This window comes from Chionomys nivalis, chromosome 16 (genome assembly GCF_950005125.1).
Source record: "Chionomys nivalis chromosome 16, mChiNiv1.1, whole genome shotgun sequence".
Classification (NCBI taxonomy): domain Eukaryota; kingdom Metazoa; phylum Chordata; class Mammalia; order Rodentia; family Cricetidae; genus Chionomys; species Chionomys nivalis.
In genome coordinates, this window is record NC_080101.1 from 64844449 (window position 1) to 64856274 (window position 11826).

Sequence of the window (11826 nt, forward strand, 5' to 3'; positions counted from 1 at the left end):
CAAGCCCTCTATGCATCTAATCAGTCCTTCATCTGCTTGTAGAATGATGATCAATTCTGCTGCAATGAATCATTATATTATACCCGTCACAGAAAATGAAAAAACAAATTCCGTAAGGAAACAATTGCCTGTTAACACACATTTATTTATTTTTTATTCTTTCTGAAGATCCACTTCTAAAGTACGTTAAAACGAAGGAAAATTCGAAATACCTTTGAAGCTCACATATGTAATAATGTCCTTGGAGCAGAGCTCTCTTGTCCCAAGCAAGGCAAAAAATAAAAGTAAAAGTCTGTATTGTGTCGTTTGGGGGATGACGTTAAAACTAAAGCAAAGCTACAGAAAAACATTAAATTTTGCAAAACCAGAGTTATAATTACTGATACAAAGAAGAGAGACATAATTATGTTCCTTAAATGTGAAATCATTGACAAGTTTGTACAAGACAAAGCAATATATGCAAAAGAATGTCATTAAGGTGGCAAAAGCTGTGGAGGGTAGCTTTTAGTCTAAAATTGTGATATAAGGCTACATCTACCAAGGACCAAGGAAATAGCATAGTTATACAAGTGAAAACAAAAGCCTTCTACAAGACAAAAAGACATTAGTTTCTGTTTTATTTTCTATATCCAACGATGCAACCTTCATTTATTTCCCTTTGCCTCCTTTGTAGAAGGCTATTGTCCCTTTCAGACGTTATTTTTTTTCTCAGTATCCCTTTCTGGATAACCACTTTTGTTACATCAAGTGGTCCTAGCCAGGTAATGAAGTTCTTCTCTAAGGCCTTTCCAACTAGAGCCAGGGGAAATGTTGCCATTTGGACTTAATGATGTTTCCTTGGAATGCTGCGAAACTGGGCCTTCAAACCACTGACCATCTCATTCGGGAACTGGGAAGAAATGAAGGTGCCACAAAGGGAAAACAATTAGGTGTTTGAAAATGGTCTGGTAGTACAGCTGGTAGTACAACCGGAGAATTCATGATATCATTTGATTCCCTGGATTCAGGAATAGCTAGAACAATCTTCCTCTTCTCAATTATCAAAGGTAAAAGATTACATTGGAGAGACCAGACCTAACTTGGACCTTTTTTTTTCCTTTGTACTGAAAAGAGTTTTGACTCGCCTACTTACTTCACAGAATTATTGTACAGAATTCATAAAGTCTAAAACAAGAATAAGATATTACTCTGATAAAGATAAGGCACATGTTAACTTTACAAATGCCATTTTATTCTGTGAACTATATGACCTGTTAAGTATAGAAAAAGCATGCATGGTGACTTTTGAAATCCTTTAAAAAACATTTACAAAGATCATATTACCAGGGTTTGTTGTCACCCAGGTTGGCTCAAATTTCAGGCTTACTGACTTTGGTCTCCTCACTTGTTGGGATTAGAGGCATACACCACACCACCTGGCTGGCCTGCACTTTTACTGGCAGTCTTGGAAATGAATAAAATCATCTTATCATGCATGTCTGTTTTAGTTATTTGTCTTATTGTTTCAACACAATACCTGAGAAATGAAACTCAAGGAAGGGGCTATTTTGGCTCGCAGACCAATGTCGTGAGAAGTCTCCACAGCAGGACCGTGAAGCCGCTGGTCATGCTGCATCTACAGTAAGAAATCAGAAAGAGACAAATGTACCCCCTCAATTCCTTTTCCCCTTTTTACTCAGTCTGAGACTCTAGGTCAGGAAATGCTATCTTTCACTTTCATGGTGGGTCTCAACTTCTCCGTTAACCAAATATAAAATTGTTGCAGGGAGAGGGCTGCTTGTTCATTCCGGCCTCCAAGAAACCAAAATAATCACACAAAACTGTATGAATTAAATCACCGCTTGGCCCATTAGCTCTAACTTCTTATTGGCTAAATTTTACATATTAATTTAACCCATGTATCACCACATGACAGTGGCTTACCGGGTAAAGTTCTAACCGGCGTCCGTCTGAGGCTGAGGATTCATGGCTTCTCCCTGTCCATCTCAGGCTGAGGATCCATGGCTTCTCCCTATCCATCTCAGGCTGAGGATCCATGGCTTCTCCCTGACTCTGCCTCCTTTCTCCCAGCATGTCATTCAGTTTTTCCCGCCTATCTAAGTTCTGCCCTATCAATAGGCCAAGGCAGTTTCTTTAATCATTAACCAAGAAAAGCAACACACAGAGACAGAAGAACCTCCCACATCATTTCCCCCTTTCTGTTTAAACATAAAGGAAGGCTTTAATATAGTAAAATTACATATAACAAAGCAAATATCAAGCAAGAACTACAGTTACAATATTTATATCTGCTTTATCTTTTATCATAACTAAGGAAAACTATAACTATCTATTCTTCAACTCCATCAAAGACTCCAGAAGGATATGATATTACCTAAGTAAACAGGACGTACATTGCAAGCAACTTCCAAAACTCTAGAAATGACAGAGACATCTTACTACCTGGACAGTCAACCAAAGTTCTTCTGTACCATTGGGGCATCCATTTTTAGCTTTCAGGCCCATAGTATCAGGGGAATTTTCAATGAAGCAGGAAATTTCAAAGACAGTTCAGTCACTTTTTCTGTGTCCTGCAGAATGTCTCATAAACTCTTCCATGAAGCAGGAACCCTAAAGGATCATCTCACCTTTAGGCAAGTTCAGCAGTCATTTCTCTTTGGTCTGCATGTCCAGTTCAGCATTCCAGGCAAAAGCAGTTTCTTGCCCAAATGGCAAACCAACTCCATAAGGAACCTCTTCAATGCCCATCACCCTTTTGAAGTAGTTTGGTGCTGCCAGGAGCACATGTGTCTTGCCATCATAAAAAGTCTTAAGCTTTTAAATATTTTAAATGCCATATTCTGAAGGTCTCTGAAAAATTTGAAGAATACCTAACTAACTGAATTATACCTCATGTATCTAGAAAATCTAACATGACTACAAGCTTGACTATTATAGATGATTATCTTTTAACCTATATTTCTTAATTATACATTACATTTTTAAAATAAACTATACAATCACAATAACCCAATCAAGAGCATAAATATTTATACATATAACAAAATTGACCATAAATTTGTATCAATAAACTAAAATCCATACCAATGCAAATTATTCATATCTACATCATATCCCCCTTTAAATGAAAGCAAGCATTTAGAAACAATATTTGGAAATATGGGCATAATTCTGTCTGTACTGTTTCTTACTGTTTGAGGGCACTATTAGTCAGTTCTTTCATGATGTATCCTGTGTGCTAGGTTCATCTCAGTCATCAGTTGGGCAAAGTAATTTTTTGAAGGTGTTCATGGCAACCTTTCAGAGGGCATGATCTATCAAATCATATTGGTTTAGAAACAATCCACAGGTTCTCATCTTCTTTGAAAACAAAAGAAGAATCTCTTTTCCAAAGCAACATATTCTTAGACCCAAATTTGAAAGTCTTGATACCTTTAGAACATATATGCTGATTTAGCTTAGTAGCTCATACAATGAATGAAATGTCTCTCAATACTTAGCTTCTTCACAGTCAAAAAACACAAAGATAATACAATAATAAACATAATTCAGACTGTCAATTTTCCATTTTATGTGGCTTTTTTTTTATTTTTTATTTTATTTTTTTTTTTTTTTGGTTTTTCGAGACAGGGTTTCTCTGTGGTTTTGGAGCCTGTCCTGGAACTAGCTCTTGTAGACCAGGCTGGTCTCGAACTCACAGAGATCCGCCTGTCTCTGCCTCCCAAGTGCTGGGATTAAAGGCGTGCGCCACCACCGCCCGGCATGTGGCTTTTTTTTTTCTTTACTTCTTTTACTCTGTCTGTGGCGGCTCATGGTGTCTCTCTCTGACTCTGCTCTTCTTTCTCCCAGCATTCAGTTCAGTCCTCCCCGCCTACCTAAGTGCTGCCCTATTAACAGGCCAGGCAGTTTCTTTATTCATTAGTGATAATCACAGCATGCAGAGGAGACTCCTACATCATAAAATAGCTTTCACAGACATGTCCAGCGATTCATTTTCATGGTGATTTGAAATCGTATCAAGTTAACTAAGATTGATTATCATATCTTTTAAAAGCTTAGTTCTCCTTCTGAGACTTACTAATGCTTCATTCATATAGCTCCATTCTAAAATTTGGAAGCACTTCCAGGGTTAAATAAGGATAATAAGGAAAAAGAGAGCACACATAATTAAAAACCACCTATAACTGTCTTAGTTCGGTTTCTATTGCTGTGAAGAGACACCATGACTGCAGCAACTAAAACACTAAATTGGGGTGGCTTTCTAACAGTTCAGAGGTGTAGTTCATGGCAGGAAGCAAGGCAGCTTGCAGACATACATGGTGTTGGAGCTGAGAGTCCTTACAACTTGATCAGGCAAAGCAAGTTGTCTCTGAGACACTTGAGCATATATGAGACCCCACAGCCTACCTCCACAGTGACACACTTCCTCCAGCAAGACCACACCTACTCTAAAAAGGCCACACCTCCTAATAGTGCCTCTCCCATTGGGGGGCATTTTCTTTCAAACCACCACAGGAACAAAGCCAGTCTTACACTGAGTATAATCTAAGATAAATCCATAATCTACTCAGTCTTAGTCTCCCCACCAGCTTCTTTCTCCTAAAATAGTCTGAGCATCCAGGATCTATGGGACATCAAAGGAATGTAACGACACTTTTACTCTCTTCAAGAGGTCACCATAACTTAGATTATGGATGCACAATAAAAAGTATTCTTAGTAATATCTGTAAAAACTATAATGAATGTACAAAAGTATGCCATTTATGGAAAAAGTTCCAGAAACCTGTTAATGTTGTGATCTGATTATGTCCAAGCGAAATCTACACACTGCGGCAAGAGGGACAGATCTAGACCAGTGCTCACTTTCATACAGTCCACACACTAAAAATAATTTTGCTTTTTTTAGTGGAGAAGAGTGAAAGTGAGAACAACATGCTGTATCACGTGAGTGTTCTGTTAAACTCATGTGCCTTTGGATGCTGTTTCATGACACACAACTAAGCTCACTCTACTATTGCCTAATGTCACTGCCCAGAGATAAAGCCAAGTTCCATCAGGACCACACAGCATGAATAGCCTAAAAAATCTTGTTTTTCTCCCTTCACCAACTTTAAAGCTTTTCAAACCTCCATCTACTACCATAGTAGAGAATGAACAGCTACGTAATATAATTGGTTGATTTAATCTGTTGACTGAGGATTCTGTCCCACCCAGTCCTGCAGTCATTCAGTCCCAAAGAAATCACACAGAGGTCTACATTAATTATAAGCTGATTGACCTAGTATCTCAGGCTTCTTATTAACTCTTATAACTTATATTAGCCCATAATTCTTGTCTGTGTTAGCCATGTGGCTTGGTATCTTTTTCAGCAAGGCAATCACATCTTGCTTGCTCTGTGTCTGGCTTTGTCTGTGTCTGGGTGACAACTGCAGACTGAAACTTCCCTCCTCCTGGAATTCTCATTGCCCTGCCTTTACTTCCTGCCTGGCTGCCCCATCTATACTTCCTGCCCGGCTACTGGCCAATCAGCGTTTATTTAAAATATAAGTGACAGGGTACAGACCATTGTCCCACAGCAATCTTCCTGTCTTCAAATGAATATACACTATGATGAGTTAATTATTACCATCCTTCTATATTCTATATTTCATTGCAACTAAAAGTTTTCCTCTCTACCAATTTATGTATTCATCTTTTTTTGATTATATTAGTATGGGATTGTGGCTTCCTGTCTTATGCAGTGTTGGGCATCAACCTTGACAAAAATACCTCTGGCCAGGGTAGATGTTATCATGCTGGTATCCTGAGGCTGGCCCCATGAGAAGCAGTGGTGGGTCACCTGAGGCCTCAGTAGGTTCCCTGAGGGTGACTCAAGGCCTAGGCAGGAGACAGACAGATAAATATGCCATGCAGAGAGAGTTTATGTATAGAGTTTATTTTATGGGTTTTGTAGGGGGAAGAGAAGAGGGAGAGACAGAGGGGAGAAAAGCAGCTTCTCCAGAAAAAGGGCAGACAGACAAAGAGAGAGGGTGGCAGATCATCTTGACTTGGCAGAAAGGGGAGGTTAGGAGTGGGAAAGACTTGTTTCTTAAAGGGACAGGGTACCCAGGTGACAGATCAGGCTAGCAGATTACATTTCCATCTATTTTCTTATAATAAAAAAGTGGAAGTTAGGCATAGCAGATTAAAGGAAATGGGATGGCAGATTCTCAAGACTGCTTCCTGCTTATTTGTGGGCATTGAAGTCTTGAGGGGGGCAGAGATATCTGGATGCTGGTTACATCCTGGGCTAGCTCGTCGCTTTACTCCTATCCATGATTCATGGGATGTAACTTGTCCCATGTCTCTTGAACCTGGCAAGTTGTTGGCAGAGCAGAGGACAAAGTTAAGTTTAGGAAGAAAACATTTTTAGGATCAGGGAATTGAGAGGTGTGTATCTGACCTTTTTAAGGTGAATCATTCAATTTGGCTCCCTGGAATGCACAAAAAATTTTTGAGTTTGTAAAAATATAAGCTTGAGACACAAAAATTATATAAACAGCAGAATATTTATGTCAGAATGACTGTGACAGATGTTTTTACACAATGAAAAGTATCTTTAAGACCATGAAAAAAACTTGTATTTGTCCTCACACATTTATAACTTGCAGATACATATTTTAATAACTTGCATTTGTATATCTTAAGACTATGAAATTTGTTTGGTGAGGCTGTTTTTTTTTTAAACTGACAAAATCTCTCAACTATCAAACTTCATCAGAGATCTTTGAGAAAGATAAAATTTTACTTTAGTTATTGATTTAAAAAATGAGAGAGGACTTTCTGTATTGGCTACCTACAGCCACTCCTCAGTGTCCTCCATGGTCATTGACGGCAAGGGCATGAGGACTGTATTTGTCTTCTGTTGTTAGAAGCAGGGCCTGCCAGGCTCCAGAAGATCTGGTGGGTTAGAAAATCTGTAGGAAGATAAGCCTACCTTGGCCTGAGCAGCTGGCAAGTTGATTCCATTTGATTTTTTGTCTATGTTTGGAGATCCCCAGTTTAGATAAAAGCAGTTTACCTAGTGGTTAGTGCTTTCACTTGCTGAAGTGAATTTTGGATGGACATTGTTCTGTGCCCATCTGTGTCCTGTCTTCTGTCTTCTTTGGAGGGTCTCTCTGTTCTGAATAGTGTTTCAATAATTAAACATTTAAATGCCATATTCCCCAAATCTCTGAGCATTTGAGGGCTCTTTATAGGGTATAGATAAGTTATGATTACCGTATAGAATCTGCCTGGAGAGCTGGGTCCAAACTTGACTGTTCTGTTTTTTAACAGGAAAGATTTATACTTGTGAAAGACAAAGAAGAAAAAACTGTTTACAATAGAAGCTTAATGTAGAATTGACAATAGTGAAGAACAGCTTAATTTATCTTAAAGCAGTATTGAATTACATATACAGTATTTTTGTAAGAGAGTTAGGAGTACATACCAATTTAAAACACGAGACTTATTGTTTTCTTAGTCTGGAATGAGATACAATGAACAGACAATTATAACATTTAACAGTAAGTATATGTACATTTACACTCAGTTGAATTTAAGTCTTATACACGTATACACACAGAATTAAAGCTAGCTTATGTTATACATAAAGTTAACTCAAAAGTCACATGCACACACACACATATAAATATAAATCAGGAGTTGGATGAAGTGGATGCTTTGGTGGGCCCTACCAAAAGCATGGCACTCAATAAAACACTTATGTAACAGAGTTAGTAAGAGGAATTTAGAGACAAAACATAAGAAAACTGGGAGATAGGCAAGAACTACCTCAGTAAAGATGGCGACTTGGTTGCCTAACCTGCCCTTCGTCAAGGTGGTGGTACTTGGTCACTGACCTGCCCTTAATCAAGACATTGGTGAGGTCATCTGACCTGACCTTAGTCAAAATTTTGGTGGTCACATGTTGTACAGAGAAACTATGTTTTCACAGCCATAGAAGGAATTTTAAACAGATACAAATAACCAGAGAGACATAGAGGCTGTGTAGAACATGCTGTTAAAAACAGAATTACATCCCTGTGGCCACACTATTCACACATTCTTTCATACATGAAGTAGACAGGAAAATTACTTAGCACTGCCAGCCACCGTGAGGAGTGAGGGCTGGGAGTGGAACAGACACCTTCGATCTGACCAGTCTTGCCAGTTACTGTGGGACCAGCAACTGTAGTGGTGGCTGAGACAGAATAGGAACAGGAAAAGAAATGGAAGTGAAGAAAAGAGCATTTACAGGCAGGTGGGCCGGGGCTGCCCAGTGAAAGGAAAAGAGGATGGATGTGAGACGCTGGCAGGACACCAGCAGTGCACGGCAGGGCTGGATGGAAACTTTTTTAATCTTCCTGTCTGCTGGGAGAAATTAGAAATCCCAGCCTGTTTCCCACAGGTGAGGCAGAAAAATAAACTAGATCAGGCCATTATCCATTCGTCCATAAGATAACAGGATCCGAGAAAGGGCAGTTACCTGAGGGATACTAGGCTGGAAGGGAATAGTATCCTGAAAAGGATCCACAGATCTGAGGGGTCCTGGACCCGAAAAATGAATGCATGCCTCAATGATTGCAGTGCTAGGGGAGAACCTGAGAAAGGGCAGTTGCCTGAGAGGCACTAGAGCAGCTAGGAAGAGTATCACAAAAAGTTTCCATAGACCCATAGATCCGTGGGGCCCTGGCAGTGCTAAGGCAGAGCCCAAGAACTTTGCTCATGAGATGTGTCAGAGGTGATCTTGTCAACTGTCCCAGTGGACTGATGGAAAGTTGGGAAATGGGCTGGTAGAAGGTCCAGGTTTAGGATTTTCACTCACTGTGCAGCAATGGCAGAAAAAAGGGCCCCATTCCTTAGCTTTCTGCCATTCCAGCCTTGTGGCTGAAGTACCCACCAGAGCCATGTTCATCACCACAACTCTACAATGTTTTAAGGTCCTTGCCAGCAAGCAAGCTGCAACAGTTTTAAGCAACACTCAAAAGCTCCGTAGTCAGGACCACCTGCTTGAAAGTCAGAGTTTGCCCTGGCCGGACGGCCCAGAAAACCAGCATTTTTAAACGGCGCAGCTTTTTTCCTGCTACATCTGAAAACCAAAAAGCATGCGTTCAGCTTTTATCAATACCATTTAAGTGTTTCATGGCAGGACCTCTTAATGAGCTGCAGGGTTTTGCAGCTAAAGCTGAGTCAGGAAGCCTCTCGTAGATGAGAGTGCTTGCTTGCCTCTAGCAAGCAGAGCAGACCCGAGAAATTGCTGCTACCATGTCGGGAGCCATTCTGTTGTGGGAGCTGCGGGCTGTGTTCCTGCCACCCCAGCTCCTGGTCGCCTGGCTAGCTTATGCCCCGAAATAACAACACATAAACTGTATTCTTTTAAACACTGCTTGACCCATTATATCTAGCCTCTTCTCGGCTAACCCTCGCACCTGGACTAGCCCATTTCTAATAATGTGTGTAGCACCTCAAGGTGCGCTTACCGGGAAGATTCTAGCCTACGTCCATCCTGGGTTGGAGCTTCATCGCGTCTGCCCCAGAGAGGAGAGCTTTCGAGTCTGAGCTCACTTCCTCTTTCTCCCAGCATTCTGTTCTGTTTACTCCACCCATCTATGTTCTAACCTATGAGGGTCAAGCAGTTTCTTTATTTTTTAACCAATGACCTTCCTCAATCAGGAGGCAGCATGGGGGATGCTGGCAGAACAGTGTGCCCATTATGCCACCAAGCAGGGAGCCAGAGTCAAGGCCACAAGACAGAGTGGAACCTGGCAATGGTTTCATATCAGAAGGGCATTGGTGTAGTCTCCATGAGTAATATAGAAAGATGCAGAGACTGAACTCCAGCATCATGGAAACTCAGCATAGACCATGGCTCAAGCTGACTTTGGGTTGTCACTCAAAGTCCAGGGGCTGTGAGAATGGGTAGACACAAGCTGAACCCCTATGTCATCATGTGGAGTTGGAGGCCCAAGCAAGGGGCTTTAAGGCTGGTGGCCAAATGGTTGATCAGTACTGGGCTGTTTTGACTTGGGTGAACCACTGCTGAGCAATTGCAATATTATGAAGGCATGGCCAGATGTGTGGGAAGAACCTATCGTTTGATGTTGGGTGTAGAATTCCTGCGATTTTAAGTTGGAAAAGCAACCATATAGAAGAAGAGTTAGAAGATTACAGGATTCCTAGCAGTCCTCAGCTGCAAGGGATAACATGCTGAGTTTACAGCACCAATGTTATCATTCATGAAGAACAGGTGAGAGACTGATCCCATGAGGGGTGGTGGTGGGTCACCTGAGGTCTCCGTGGGTCCCCTGGCAGGTGGCCTGAGGCCTCAGCAGGAGAGAGGTAGAGAGATATACCATGCAGAGAGAGCTGGGGCATAGAATTTATTTAGTGTCTTATGGAGGGGGAAGGGAAGGGGAGAATACTGTGGGGCAGGGGAGAAGGAGAAGGCAGAGAGGCAGAAGCTGCTTCTCCAGAGAAATGGCGGGGGACGGGGGGGGGGGGAGAGAGAAAGAGAGAGAGAGAGAGAGAGGGAGAGGGAGAGAGAGAGATCATCTTGCCTTGGTGGAAGGGAGAAGTTGGGAGTGGGCAGGGTTTGTCTCTTAAAGGAACAGATAGATTACCCATGTGACAGACCAAGCCAGCAGATTATAGTAGGGGCATGGGGGTTTTAGAAATATTAGGAAAGAATACAAAGACTCATAAAAATAATAGGACAGAAACCATAGAAAGTATCAGGAGAGCATTCCAGTGAGTACTGAAATCACCCGTGTTTAAGTTCCAATTGTTTCAAATACCCCGGGCCCAAAAAGATAGAAGACAAAATAAATAAATAAATAAATAAATAAATAAATAAATAAATAAAATAAATAAAAATGCCTTAACTTGGTACAAGGAAATGAACAGACCAGTTGAAAGTTTCAGGCTACATCCATAGTTAAACATTCTGTTGCTAGTACAAAACAAGTTACTCTCACACCCTTGACCAAAACATTCTGAAGGTCAACCACTCCCTGGGTGGAATCTAATGCCATCTCCATAAAGGAGTTGGAACCTTAGTAGGATCCTTAGTCTTTTGTTTGAGGTAGGAACATATCTACTTCTCTATTCCTGAAATGCAAGATCTGGCTATTAGCCACATTTTTTGACAATAACCTTGAGATAGCAGAACTCTCTAATCTGAATCTAGGTGGGACCTTTGAAGTAGAAGCACAATAAATAACCTTGAAGGAATAGAGGTAAGTTCCATCTCTCTGCCCTTTGGTCAATGTGGAAATAGACTCACATTTTTGGGCCTCCACAATGCAGTAGATTATGATCTTTTTATTATAACTATTTTAATGCTCCTCAGTTTGATTCAGTGGGTGTGTCTTTAAACAAGCACCCACTAACTGTGTCATTGTGGAGCTCACCTACATTCTTTGACCACATCTTATGCTCTAACGTAAAGAACTATTTTAGGCTCATTGGGAATCTGTGCTTTCCTGGCTCTACAATCAATCATGTATCTGTAGAACCCTGACTTCCTTTAACTAAGAATATTTAGAAGCCAAGAACAGGGGTGTATCACTTCCACATTTCAATGGATCGATCTGGCCAATATATGCCTATGTGTATATATTACAAGTCTGTTATACCTATTAATAAACACAACACAGCTCAGCTGCTATCTTTTATACTAAATGATTAAAGCATGAGTTCATACCAAATACCTAAATATCCAATTGAATTCACAAGGTTTAAACTTTCTAATTGATCTACTATTTCCTTCTTTACTGGTGACTTGGTTTTCCATTATACTCCATT